Source organism: Macrotis lagotis, chromosome X (genome assembly GCF_037893015.1).
Source record: "Macrotis lagotis isolate mMagLag1 chromosome X, bilby.v1.9.chrom.fasta, whole genome shotgun sequence".
Classification (NCBI taxonomy): domain Eukaryota; kingdom Metazoa; phylum Chordata; class Mammalia; order Peramelemorphia; family Peramelidae; genus Macrotis; species Macrotis lagotis.
Window position 1 is genome coordinate 615956026 of NC_133666.1, and position 14738 is coordinate 615970763.

At 43.2% G+C, this 14738-nt stretch overlaps 1 protein-coding gene across 6 annotated transcripts in view; it reads right to left on the minus strand.

The window, feature by feature from the left end:
* The window catches only part of TSNARE1 (t-SNARE domain containing 1), a 278385-nt gene that overhangs the window by 208950 nt on the left and 54697 nt on the right, over positions 1-14738 (minus strand). For 4 of the 6 annotated variants that reach the window (XM_074202840.1, XM_074202835.1, XM_074202836.1 and 1 more), the window contains exon 2: positions 8883-8985. The exons of the other annotated variants lie outside the window; for them this stretch is intronic. The gene's annotated coding sequence lies outside the window, so the exon portion shown is untranslated. The remainder of the gene's footprint in view (positions 1-8882; positions 8986-14738) is intronic. 6 annotated transcript variants of the gene reach the window in all.

Sequence of the window (14738 nt, forward strand, 5' to 3'; positions counted from 1 at the left end):
AGCTCCTAATAAATTCCTAGTTATCCATTACAGCCATCACCCAGAGCGAGATACCAGAGAAACTGCATCAGCCAAAGTGATCATTACCCAAGACAACTGAGTTTTTAAGGAGACTGAGGAGGAGGAGTCTCCAAGGAACTCAGGCTAATAATAATAATTTGCATTGGCAGTACCTCCCCAGAGCCCCTGGAGCTTTCACCAACACTTCAGTAATACATAGCCCTCCCCTCTCCCTCTACTCCAAACCCCTTCTTCTGCAATGGGTTGCAGAGTGGGGAACTCATGGCCACTTCATCTAGGTGGGAACACTTTGCCCAAAGAGACAGAATCTATAGGTATCCAATACTAACTCCACTAAGCAGGAAGGTAGGTTCCATCTACTACACTGGTAGGACCACTGTTGATTAGCCACTCCCTGGCTCAAACATTTCAAAGGCTTCCCCTCAGCCCACTGGATAAAACCAAAGAACCCTAGAATCCACATAAGTGACTGATTACCAGCAAATAGGAATTCCCTCCTGGGGTCATGAAATCTCAATAATGGAAGGGGTCTAACCCTCAGCACACTGTAAGCTCTTTGAGGATAATAGAGTCTTGCACATTGTTGTTCAGTAGTTTTTCAATTGTGTTCAACTCTTCATGACCACATTTGGGGTTTTCTCGGCAAAGATACTGGTATGGTTTGCCATTTTCTTCTCCAGCTCATTTTACACATGAGGAAACTAAGGCAAGCAGAGTTAAGTGACTAGTCCAGGGTCACACAGCTAGTAAGTATACGAGGTCAGATTTTATATAATACTTGAATTTAATAAGTATTTAACAAATATTTGCAAGCTTATTTTGAACTTAACACTTTCCAAAAGAAATTTTATTGAGTACCAACCCCAGCTGATAAGGGTCTCCTTAATACTTCATCTGCTCCACTCAGAGGTACTTAATGTCTTATTCTATATGATAATTATTGTTAAGTTGTTTTAGTCATGTTTGACTCTTCAATTCCTCATGAACCAGAATCTTACAGAATATGTTACAAAGCCAGGATTCAAACAAAAGTTCTGATTTGATATATACCAATCAACTGATCACCAAACACTTATTAAGCCCTTATTATTTGTCAGTCCTCTAGGTGGCGATGTGGTTAGAGCACCAGGCCTGGAGGGAGAGAGACTTGTCTTCCTGAGTTCACATCTGGTCTCAGACAATGGCTAGCTGTGTGACCCTGAGTAAGTCACTTAATCCTGCTTGTCTCTGTTTCCTCATGTGTAAAATGAACTGAAAAAGTAAATGGCAACCCCCTCCAGTGTCTTTGACAAGAAAACACAAATGGAGTCACGAAAAGTCAGGCAGGACTGAAACAACTAAACAAGAAATGTGCCAGATGCTGACCAGGTCTCTGGAAATACAAAGATACAAATGAAACAGTCCCTAACCTAAAGGAGCTTACGTCTTCCTATGACAACATTCACACATAAAAGTAAGGGGAAAAAAAATATACAAATTTAAAATGAGCTAATTTCAGAGTGAGGGGAGGCACTGTCAACCAAGAAAGACAAGGAAAGACCTCATCTAGGAGGTTACACTTAAACTCTGAAGAAAATTAGGGATTCTAAGAGGTTGGAGTGGGGAGCAAGTGAATCCCAGACATGAGGGATAGTCTATACAAAGTCTTGGAGATGGATAATGGAATGCTATTTTTGAAGAGCAGCAAGACGACCAGTGTTGATGGACTGTGGCCCATGAAGAGGAGGGAATATAAAATAAGGCTGGAAAGAACAAGAAAATAGAATACAAACTAATGTAGCTAAAAAAGAGCCTTAGAACATAGACTATTATGGATGGACATTAAAGGGCATCTGGTCCAACATTCTCTTTTTACATATGAGGAAAATGAGGTCAAAAGGCATTAAATAATTTTTCAAGCTCATATAGGAAATAGATAGTTTCTCTAGGTAACTATCTACAAATAGATAGAAACTCTGGTAGACTAGGGTGGGTACTATTTATGGCAAGAGAAATAAGAGGGAAAAGAAGATGGGACTAGGGAAGCAGAGTCTCTAGAGCTTGGCAGAGGAAGGCAAGTATTTGGCTGGACGAAGTACAAAGCTCAGACACATTTTCCCTCAGATTTCATAGTGTAAGGAGCCAGGATCACTGCCTACAAAGCTCTGAAGGGTGGTCCTAGGGCCCAGGAAGCATAACTGTTCTGCCCAGGTTCTGCCCAAGATGGGAAATGGCAGGGACATGAATTTGACTCAGTATAAGAAAGACCTAGCTCTGGACAGCCAGAGTGGCCCAACAGCCAATGGGCTGCCTGCTAGCCAACCATCTCCATGGGCACTCAGACAGGGCTGACATGAGCATTGCTCTGAAGTCTCTAAAGACTCATCTAAGGCAGAGGCTCCACTAGTCTGAGACTCTGTAATACCCTAACATGAAAGAATGAACAGGTGAAGTCCTGATGCAACTTGACAAAAGACCCACAAGCTCTAAGAAACTTTCATGACGACTCAAGTCTGTCAACAGTAAGCATTTAGTAAGTGCCTACTGTGTACAAGGAATGATGCTCACCAGTCAGCCAGTCAGTCAGGCAATAAGCATTATCTTAATATTGTATCTTAATTTTTGCCTGCCTAGAAGTTCTTGCTCTCCAAGAGTCTCCATTCTATTGGAAGACAGGTAAACAAGTGTGCACACACAAGACACAGAGAAAATAAACTGGAAATAAAGGACAAAGGGCCTAAGACTTGAAGGCCATGGGGAGCTTTTAGCTGGGCTCTGAGAGACCCCGAAGAAGATTAGAGATTCTAAGAGGTTGGTGTGGGGAGCAAGTGAATCCCAGACATGAGGGAAGATCTATACAAAGTCCTGGAGACAATACAAAAATCTTTGCAGAAAGAGGTCCAGAGTTCCAGGCAGAGGAGTAGCCAGGTGTTCAGGGTGGTGCAGGAGAACCTGTGGACAGCTCAAGGGTCTATTGTATTCACTGGGAATCCCTTCAGCTTCTCCCAGCTCTGAAATGGCGGCTCCATGTGGAAAGCCTCCAATAAAAGGACAGGAAAGGCTATGGGAGGCAACATTGAGGCCATTGCTGTGGGTGATGAGTGATGACCATCCTAACTGGTCTATGAGAAGGGGCCAGGTCTGTACAGCATCCTGCCCTTCTTGCCTCTACTCTGCCCTTCTCCCCTTTCCCACTGAGGTTTGCACAGGGTCTACAATCCCACCATTAAATACCACCATTGTTTATTTCTTATTTAAGGCAGTGAAGGCCCCTGATAAATCCCTAGAAATGACAACAAATTAAGCAATTCAAGAACCACAAAATAATAGTCAATCTCCTAAGATATATCTTGCTTAATAAGCCCATGGCAGAGTTGATTTCTCCAAACATCTGTTTATTCTGCCCAGGAAGACAAGAAGACATTTGCCCATTCTTGCCAACCATCCAAACTAGCTATTCAAAGAAAATGTTTCTTCAGCCCTCATTTACTGTCTCATTGGTGTATATCTGATTACAAGATACCTAAAGATCTGCAATCCTCTCTGTAAAGTGCCTAAAAAGGGTTATGAATATTTAGTGACTAGAAAATATTTGGTGATGATAGTAAAAGTGAAGATAGTGAAGAAATTAGTGAAGATAATGCCAATGTGGGTGGCTAGGTGGCACAGTGGATAGAGCACTGGCCCTGGAGTCAGGAGTATCTGAGTTCAAATGCGGCCTCAGACATTTAATAATTACCTACCTGTGTGGCCTTGGGCAAACCACTTAACCTCATTGCCTAGCAAAAACCTAAAAAGAAATAATGCCAATGATTGTGATGACTGTGATTGATAATAGTTGCCATGATGACCATGGCAGCAATGTGGATAGTAATGATGGCAATGGTGATGTTGGCTATGCTATGCAATGGTTGTGGTAATGATAATGGTGATGATGATAGTACCAATGATAGTAATGGGAATAATGAATGGGGCAGAGAAAATGGCTATGATGGCGAGGGTTACAATGATGATGAGAATGATTCACAAAAGACAACATCCAGAAGCACTATTTGTTTGTTTCTTGTATCCTTCCCACTAAGAGGATGCCAAGGAAATGGGTTGTTTTTCTTCCCATTGTAATTGACTCCTAAGAGGTCTGACTACCTCCCATTTCACTTTCACTTCATCCTTCACTTTCTGGCAGATTAATCTTATGTAATCATAGATCAGTTCATATAATTTCTCTGCTTCAGAGTAGGAGCTCCTAGGAATCACAGGAAGCAGAAGACTAGACACATTGCAATATAGAATATAATGGAGAGATACCTGCAACCTAAGAACCCCAGGATTTTCTCTCAAACATTTCACAGATCAGGTCAATCTACCTTGTGACCAGAATGCACAGGGTTTTGGCTACCCTAATGGACTGCTCATAAGTAATCCCCAAACCTCTCTGTGGAGCTTTGTGATCAAGGTCACCCACTGAAGAGAAGCTACAATTTGATGTATTTATCTTCCCTCCTTAAGATTGCCTCACCACAGACTTCCCTACTGACATCTGTCACCCTATCTCCTTTTTTTCAACCTCAAGGTTATCTCTGACTCTTCCCTTTTTTTCACTGCTCATCTCAGATCAGTTCCCAGCTTCCTCTTGACTCTATCCCCTCACTATCTCACTCATGTGTCCATGACACTCTAGTCCCTCACCTCTACTATTTGCCAGCCTAACATGAGTCCTCATTACCATTATTTGTCTGTCTGGACTACACCAGTGGCTCCTTAACAGGTTTTCCTGCCTCCTCTCTTCCCCTTTCTTCTTCATGCTGCTGCCAGAGTGATTGATCCTTTATACTGCTACCAAAATAATCCTCTTTAGGAATAGATCTATTCCTTACCCCTCTATTCAAGTCTCCAATAGCTCCCTATTGTCTTCCAAATGAAATTCAAACTCCTCAACTAAAAACCTCAAAGGGAACTCCATATACAAAAACCTGAGTAGTTGTGCATAGTTTGACTTCAGAGAAGATTATTTTTTTTTCTCTCCTAATGATACACTCCATAGAGGATGGCCCTGAATGAAAAGGTCAGGTCCATAGCATTGGTAGTGATCTCAAAATCTTATCCCTTATTCACCTGCTGGGTCCCCCTGAAGCCATCATGGATCATGGTTACCTAAGGATTCCTAGCCTTGACAGGAGAAGTCCTCAAAGGCCTTCAACTACCCAAACTCCACAAATATCATCTTCTTCCAGGAAAGCTAGTCCACCAGCAAGTTAGCTTGATGAGCCAGGGGAATAAAAAAAAAACAAAGAATTTAAGTTGAGGGAGGCTTAGTATAGTGGAAAAAGAACTAGAATCAGTCAGAAGGCCTGGGCTCAACCTGACCCCCTATCAACTGTCCCCTGGATAGACATGACCAAGTCCTTGTCTCTTGCATGCCTCTGTTCTCCCACCTGTAAAATGAGAGCTTAGATCTAATTCACCTCTAAAATGCTTTCCAGCTCTAATAGTACTTTCTAAAGTCTCTTCTGGTTTTGTCATCCTACACTTTAAAGCCCCTTTCTCTGTGTGCCTGGCACTCACTCTGTGATTCTGGAAAACAGAAAGAGTTGGAGAGTGAACACTCAGATACTAGTGAAATGAAGACCTAGAACAGGGAAGAGATTTGCCAAAAGTCATACAGTGAGATTGTGACAATGTCAATGCTCAAACCAAGGACTCTTCAGTATCTGTGGGGGTTCTTCCCTATGCCCCAGTCTGTGGGCAGTTTGTCTAACCTTCCTGGATCTTATCTTCCTCACCCGCAAAATGAAGGGGGTAGGGTCTCTTCCAGCTCTGAGAACAATGAACTTCCCTATGTCCCAATGACCTGAACTTGCAAGGTAGAAGGAACCTTAGGGACTACCTAAACTAGCCTCTTCTACATCTTACAGATAAAGAAACTGACTTGCCCAAGGTCACACAATGAATTAATGAAAGCTTTAGAGGACTCTGGCACAGACAGGTTTAAGAAAAGGCACTGATTCTCTGGATGATGATTTCCTGCTAAAGGGCAGCACAAGCACTGATTTAAATCACAGATTTATAGTTAGTAATAACAATGATTAGTATTCGACCTTCTGCTGGTGTAGTGCTTTTAACGTTCACAAAGTGTTTTGAAACTGGAGGGTGACTAGGAGGGGGAGGGGCTAGACCCCACAGCCTGAGGACAGAGATGACCAAAGGGGACACCATCGGGCCTTCCAACAGCTGGAGGGCTGTCATGTCAAGGAATGATCTGACTGTCTCTGGTTGACCCAAGAGGGCAAAATTTGGACTAATGGGGAATGAGGGGAGGGGAAGAGTTACATAGCAGATTCTAGCTCAACCAGAGGACAAACATTCTAACAATTCAAGTCCAGAGTGGTACAGGCTACCTCAATGAGTGAGTTCCTTATCCCTAGCTAGATGTCCATTTTCCAGGGATGGGGTAGAGTTCAAATGATGCGTTGGTCTAAATTAACTGCTATTGGTCCAGGCTTTAGATGCAGATGATGGCACAAGAGATAGAGTGCTGGGTCTGCAGTCATACACCTACTAGTCATATGACCTTGTTCAAGTCCCTTATCCTCCATTTTCCTCAGTTTCCTCAACTGTAAAATGGGGGTAATAATAGCACATATGTCCAAGGCTTACTGTGAGTATCAAATGATAAGTGGGAAGTATAGCACATTGCTAATGCATAATAATTTCCATATAACTGTTAGTTATTATTATTATTTTAATATGGTAGAATTCAATTATAGATTGGTCTAGATGATCACTGATGCCCCAGGAAAAAGATGAAGGTGGTGACCCAGTAATCTGAAATCAGGAAGATTTGGGTTCAAATCTGATCTCAGACATATACTAGCTGTATGACTCTGGGCAAGTCACTTTACCTCTTATTTCCTCAACTATAAAATGGGAATAATAATAGCCTACCTAGAAAGTTATTGTGGGGATCAAAATGAAATAATATTTATAAATAGTTGATGGCACATAGTGGGTACCATGTGAAATGCTTATTTCTGTCCCTCTTCCACCTTGCAATTTTAGAAGTCCTTGGTATGACAGCACCTTGTATTTAGTCTGGCAGTCTGATCCTGGCTCTGCCACTTACTATCTGTAGGACTAGGGGCCAGTCAGCCTAGCTCTACAGGTCTCGGATGAGGTGACTCCTATAAGTACTTTCTATAACTACAAACCTATGAACTCACTTTGAGAAATGGATCTCTCTGGACTCTTTAATCAGAACCAAGGAAAGGAGATGGCAAGGGCTGGGTTGAAGGTCACCCAGTGAAGGATCTAAAGGTTTCTTTCAAATTCACTTCTCTTTTCAACTATAATATTCTATAAATCTGGGACTGCCCAGGGAGCTGGGCAATGTTTTACAGAGAAATCAAGAGACTTGCCTGGGGTCACACAGCAAAATGGCAGGAGAAATTTAACTAGCGTAAAAGCTTTTAGACTTAAGAAAGGCTCTCTCCAGAGAGCCACAATAGAATATGAATTGCACTTTCATTATTTTGAAATCCTTTTGAGTCCAAGGGTCATAAAGTCATGGATGTTAGATCTCAAAGATGACTTCACTGGAGAGCTGGTCCAACTGTCTCTTTTTTACAGACAAGAAAACTGAGGCTCAAGGAAAATAAATGACAATCAGACCGAGCAAACAACTGGTGCAGCAGAGAGAATGCTAGACCTGAAGTCAGAAAGGACTGAGTTCAGATCTGGTCTCAGACACTTACTAGCTGTGTGACCCATGGCAAATCACTTAAGATAGGCCTGCCTCAGTTTCCCCATCTGTAAAATGACAGTAAAAATAAAACCTACTTCACAGGATCGTTGTAAAGATCAAAACAGCATTATGAAGTGCTCTGCAAACATTAAATTGTTATATAAATATTAGGCCATTATGAAAGAGCCCTGACAAGTCTTGGAGGCCTGTGTTGGCATTCAGGTGCTTTGTGACCTTGGGCAAGGCACCTGACTTCCCTGTGATTTTGTGTCCTCTGTAAAATGGGGGCAATACTCCCTGCCCTACCACCTCCCAGGAGATGGCATAAGAGGAGTACTTTGTATCTATCCCATAGTCAAAGAAAATTTCACAGCAAGAGTACAATCCATTCCCACTCCTGTAAGGACTGTGATACGTGAAGGTGCTAAAATTAGAATACAGTATAATAAAAACAATTCTCATCGTTGTTATAACTCTGCACTTCCTCTCCTCAGATACCTCCCAATGATATTGAGCTGACCCTTTGTGCTTAAGGCTGTGTGTTCCATCAGAAGGTCCTGCCAAGCTGGAAAGGCTTCAAAGTGCCCGCCCAGCCATGAACTCCGTGTCTGGCTTCTGAGGACGACTAATAAGGATGCAAATAACTCACAATGCTAAAACACTTCAAATGGACAGAGGTTTAATCACAATACTCCCGTGACATGGGTGATGCATGTTGCATTTCAGTTTTACAAAGGAATAAACTGAGCCTCAGGAAAATCAAGACTCCCCTAGGATCACACCAGATTCACCCCTCTTGACCCAGAAACCTCTTCATTCATTCTTTGGCCCTGAAAGTCACCAATCAGAAGAGCACTTACCTCTGCAGCCCTTCTGATTTGATGGTTCCTCCCTGAGTCACCTTGGCATGAGGATACCCAGGTCAGTTAGGTCTCCATTTCTCAGAAGACTCTACCCCAGATTCCTTCATATCAGCCCTAAGCCTGGTACCTTCCTCACCCTGCCCCCCCTTCAGCTTCCTTTTATGTGGCATCTTCCCCCATTAAAATATAAAGGTCCTTTCTTTTCCTTTGTATCTGTACCCCCAGACCTTAGCACAGGATATAGGTCACAGTTAGGGTTTTAATAAATGCTTATTTACCTTCTGGCTGGTTGCTGTAATGCTAAAAGAGACTTGGAGATCATCTAGTCCAGGGGCTCTTATCTTGGACATGAAGTGAATCCAGAGGGTCTTATGAACTTGGCTAAAAAAAAAAATGTATCTTTATTTTTCACTCAGCTCTAACTGAAATTTTGCATTCACTTCAATTATTTAAAGGCAAGTAGACAGCATAATGGATAGAATGGGCTGGATCTGAAATTAGGAAGCCCAGAGTTCAAACTCAGACTTAGATTTATTAGGAGTGTGACTCTGGGTAAGTCATTTAGTCTTCTCTTCGCCTTAGTTTCCTCATCCATAAAATGGGGTTAATGAAGTCAACCTGCCACCCTAGGGTTTCTGTGAGGTTAAATTTAAATAATATTTATAAAGTGCTTTATTAACCCTAAAACACTATGTAAATTCTAGTTAGTGTTGTTATTATTATATTATTTGAGAGGTCCACAGACTTCACCCAATGACCAAAAGGATCTCTAACACCCAAAAGATTGAGACACTGAATCTAGTCTAACCCTTGGAAAGAGGAAAATATTTGTCTGGGTCATATAGTTAATAAGTATCAGAAATAGTATAAAAAAACTAAATCTCTATTCAGCCCCCAGACCCCATCACTCTCCTGGGTTAAGATCAGAGGGGCTCATCACCCAAGGCCAGGCAACAGGGAAGAAACAGTCTCTTATTAAGCCAGGAACTAATAAGAAAGAGGTTGAGATTTACATCAGTAGAGCCATCATCCCAAGATCTGAATCAGATCCTTACAATGCATGTTATTCTTAGGAGAGGAGCACAGTAGAACTAATACTCCTCTGGTCACAGCTGAGGAGATCAGAGCCCAGAGATTAAGTGACTTGGCCAAGGTCACTCTTGGAACCCTCAGGAAAGCAGGGGCAAGAACAGCCTCTGAGCTGCCATCCGGGGCTACTGGAGTGTGTATAAGGCTCTGCCCCTGACCCATCTCACAGCCAAGCAAAAAAGCAGGGATCGAAGCCCCCTGACTTCCCCTCCTTTCAGACCTGGGAAAGGGAAAGGCAATGAATATTCATGACCTGTGGCAGGTTGGGGAGAGGGAGGAGGGGGAGAGAAGAGCCTGAAGCCCAGGCTCCTAAGCTGACTTGAAATTTAATTTTGCTGTTCAGTGGAATATGTAATGTGTCTGTATTTGCTTAGCGGACTGAGAGATTGAGGCCATTCAACACCCAGAGTTCACAAAGAGATGGCAGATAGAAGAAATACACTGTGCAAAAAGGATTCAGGCCCTAACACCCACTGGGATGCCCCTATCTATGCTATCCCCTAACAGGAAACCTAACACAGGTAGCCCCTTCTCTTCACATAAACCCCACCCCAAGAAAGCTCCATAACCTAGAGACATTCCCCAAGCCAGAAATTAGATCCATCCCATTCCACAAATTAACCCTGCTGTCATCAAGGTCCCCCAGCCTCCTCCATTAGCATTCCATGGCTCCCTACTGCCTGAAGAAATTCATTTGGTATGGTCTAATGGAAGACTTAGGTTTGAATCTCTGATGTTCTACTCATTGGTTGTGTGACCTTGAGCAAATCTAATCCCCTTCTCTGGGTCTCATTTTCTAGGGCTTAATGAGATTCCTTCTAAGGACTCTTCCAGCTCAAAATCCTATGATCACTCAATAAATCTAATTCCACACATCATTCACACATCATGTACTGGGCTCCAAAGAGATTACAGAGATCAGAAGCTTAGAGACAGAGAGATAATGAAAGTCATCGGGTCTAACTCTGCCATTTTCAGATGGGGAAAGTGAGACCTGGGAAGGGGAAGCGAGTGCCGGATTACAGGGACAGAAGAGGGGACCCTCAATTCAGATTTAAGGCTGGAACTCCCAAGTTCAGTGTTCTTCCCTCTGACAATCATTGCCTTCCTGGAGATTAGAATCACAGGTCCATAGCCCTCACTGGGACGTTCCAGGCCCAAGCTCCAAACTTCTTCAGTTTGATCTGCTCTCAAATGACATCATATTCCAGCAGGGCCTTGACACATCCTCATTCATGCTCTTCAGTCTGGAGACCTGCCTCTACTCTCATACTTCAGGACCCCGCTCAAAATCCACTTCCTCCAGGAAGTCTTCTCTGGTTCTCCAAAGGAATCTTTTTTTTCTAATGGAATTCTACTAATGATGATGATGATGAATTTATATATTTATGTAATTTATATAATGCCTGCTGGTTCAAGCACAGTACTAAGTGTTTTACAAACACTATCTGATTGGGTCCTCATAACAGCCCTGGGAGGCAGATGCTTAGGATTCCCCCTAAATGACTCAACTAGGGACAGATAGCTAATGAGAACTTCAGAGGCTGGATTTGAACTCAGGTTTTCCAAACTCCAGAAGTGTAAAATCTTTGTACATTCAAAGTGAATTGTGTGATATGCAAATGAAGAGAACAATGGATATCTGGGTTAGTGTTATCACTGACACAGCATCTATCACTGGGCAAGCTGCTTCCCCTTTCTGAGCCTGAATTTATTTATTTATTTTTTTCTTAAATGAGAAGGAAGCATTAAGTCATTACTTGTCTCCATTGCCTTTCTTGCTCTGACTTTTCTAAAGTTTAGAGTCCTATATATCCCTGTAAAAGACTAAGAGCATCCTTACTAGGGTCTCTCTTCCAAGGCCCTTTCCATTGCAACCCCACACAACACTGGCTAAATGCATGCTCTGGAAGTACTAAGGCATGGAGACAGGGTTATAGGGCAGGCCATGCTCTCACAGAGCCAAGTTGGGGAATACACCACCAACACAAGAACTAGCCCTAAAGCAAAGGAGAGAAATTCCACCTGAGATTTCATTGGCAGAGGGAACTGCCAAAGGAATTACTCCCACAGGAACATACAAACTCTCTCTGCCAAATGGATCTCCTACAGGAATTTACTCTGCCAATAGGAGTTCTCACTGAGGGACTCCCTCTGCCAATAGGAACTGCCTATCCCAAGAGATGCTTCCAGAGGAACTCCCTCGGCCTGTAGAAGCTCCCAGAGGAATTTCCCTCTACCAATAGGAGGACTTTGAGGAATTCCTCTGGCATGAGTATCTCCCACAGGAACTCCCTCTGCCACTGGGATCCCCTGGAGGAATTTCTCCTGCCAATAGGAGCTCCCAATGAGGAACCTCCTCTGTCAATTGGCTGACCCAGAAGAATTTCCCTCTACCAATAGGAGGACTTTGAGGAATTCCTCTGGCATGAGTATCTCCCACAGTAACCCTCTCTGCCACTGGGATCCCCCAGAGGAATTTCTTCTGCCAATAGGAGCTCCCAATGAGGAACCTCCTCTGTCAATTAGCTGACCCAGAAGAATTTTCCTCTACCAATAGAAAGTCTCAGAGGAATTCCCTCTTCCAATAGGAGGTATCAGAGGAACTCAGGTTGCCATCAGTATCCCCCAGAGGAAGTTCCTGTGCCAATAGAAGCTCCCAGAGAAACTCCTCAACCCAAAGGAGTTCCAGGAAGGAATGCCCCCAGCCACTAGGAGTGCCTAGGGAGGAACTCCCTCAACTAGTAAGGATCAGAACCTTCTTAATGACCTATAGTGACCTATAGTGACCTGTAGATTTCTTAGTTGCCTTGACCTGAGTCAAGAGAGCTGAGTGATGTCACCTGTTCTAGGTCATCCAGATGCTCCTGGCTCCAAGGCCATCACGCCTAGCTGCCTTCAAAAGGTTGCAAAATAAAGTGCAATGTGAATTTCCCACAGCAAAGCAATTAAAGATGTGAGAATTGAGGAAGGCTTCCTGGAAAAGGTGACATTTTGGTTGTGCAAAGATGGGTAGAAAGCCAATAGGTAAAGATAGAGGAAGGGCATTCCAGACCCTGGGAAACCAAATAACTGAAAGAAAGCATGAAAGCCCAATGCATGGCCAAGGAACAGAGGGGTGGGTGCTATGTGGAAGGAGAAGAGAGTGCAGTAAAGGGGGGGGGGTAAAGTTAGGGCAAGAAAGGTAGAAGATGCTGAAGTGAGGAGAGTGAACTTTAATAGATAGACACCTGGGAGCTAGTGGAGGCTTTTGAGGAATGATATGACAAATCTTGGACATAGAGAAAATTACTCTGGTGGGGCTGTAAGCGACAGACTAGACAGGGAAGGGAAGAGAAGAAGGGAGGAACCGGAGGAAGAAAGACCTGCAAAAAGCTAGGGCAACAGGTGCGCTGCTATTCTTGTGAAAGGAAGGGAAAAAAACCCATTGGATTCTAAAGATGTTATGGAGATGGAATCAATGGGACCTAGTAACTAATAGGGAGAAGCAAGTCAAAAGAGCCCCAAATTTACAAACTTGGGATTTCCATCTTCTATATAGTACATTCCGTGCTCTATAGTTTAAGACCCTCCCCAGCTCTGACATTCTGTGTTCTAAGGCCCCTCCCAGCCCTGCCATCCTCTGTTCTAAGGGCCCTTCCAGCTCAATCATTCTGTGTTCTAAAACCCCTCCCAGCCCTGACATTCTGTGTTCAGAGGGTTCTTCCAGGTCTGATCTTTTTTTATCTGAGTCCCCTTCTATGTGACAGCTGTGTTATTATCTCTATTACCGCTCTCTTGCACCGCTATTTGAATCTTCTTTTGCTATATCTGTTCATGTGTGTCTTTTTCACTCATTCAGCCTACATTTCCCGGCCCCCACTGCTGCCGTCCCTGGGCTCAGCAGCATGGAAGATAGAGAGATGAACCAAGTACAGCACCTACTCTTGTCTCCCAACTATATTACAAGCTCCCCAACCACATCGAATGCCTCTGTCTCTGCACAGCCCAGAGCACAAGGCACTATCCAGAAGCAACATTCAATAAATAGGAATGGAAGATTGGCGGCTCAGAGAATACCAAGCAACTTTATGTCCTGGGGCTGAGTCCTACATTTATTTGTTCAGGAGGAAGGCAAAGGAAGAAGACAGAGGTCTTGAACACACCCCTCCCCCCCCCCCCCGGCCTTTAGCACACAGAAGGACAGATTCCAGCTCCTCTCAATGATTTCCTTCAGAGAGGGCAGAAACTGGACCCTCACCACCCACATCTGCTGCTCTGTCTGCTTTCAATTCCTCTGTGATCAAGATGGCCCAGTTCTGGGCTGACCCCTTCCTCTTTCCTTCCTCCTTTTGAGTGCTATCTCCCCTTTCCTGCTAGATTGTAGGCTCCTTGAGGGCAGGAACTGTATCTTTTTTTTATTAATTGCCACAGTATCTGAATAGTATTAGAGTTTAATAACTGTTGGTTGGATTGGATTAGACTGAATAAATTCATTCTAGTTGGGAAAAGAGGACTCATCACCAAGAAAAGATCACAGCAATGTGATGACTAAAAAAGGTTTCAAGAGACATACTTTCTAGATTATTTAATCATTTTATTAATAAGGCTAGCAGGTTATTAATAAAAGGATGGTGATTTGTCCACCTTTCTTAAACCAAAGACCCCTAAAGGCAGTGGGGGTCACAGTTACTTGCCCTTTCAAAAACAGGGGTTCCTGAGGGATGTCAATCAACTCAGATTAGTTAACATAAAAGACAAGTGTGGGCTATATTAAAATGAAGGTCTTGGGACACATGACTCAGGTCACTCAAATCTTGTTCAAAGAGAGACACTAATTTCCATATCACCTATCTTGATAATAGGGAGAAGCAACCTTTCCTCAGACCTATCTGAGCAAACACAATGAGCAGGAATACATCCATTGGTCCAAACTTAGGCTTTCTTTTACTGTCTAATTAGATCTTGGCCTAGGTAAATCTTTAAGAGAGATTTCTTGGGGGCGGAGCCAAGATGGCAACATGAAGGGATCAAGTCTTAGGAGCTCTCTGATAAAAACTCATAAA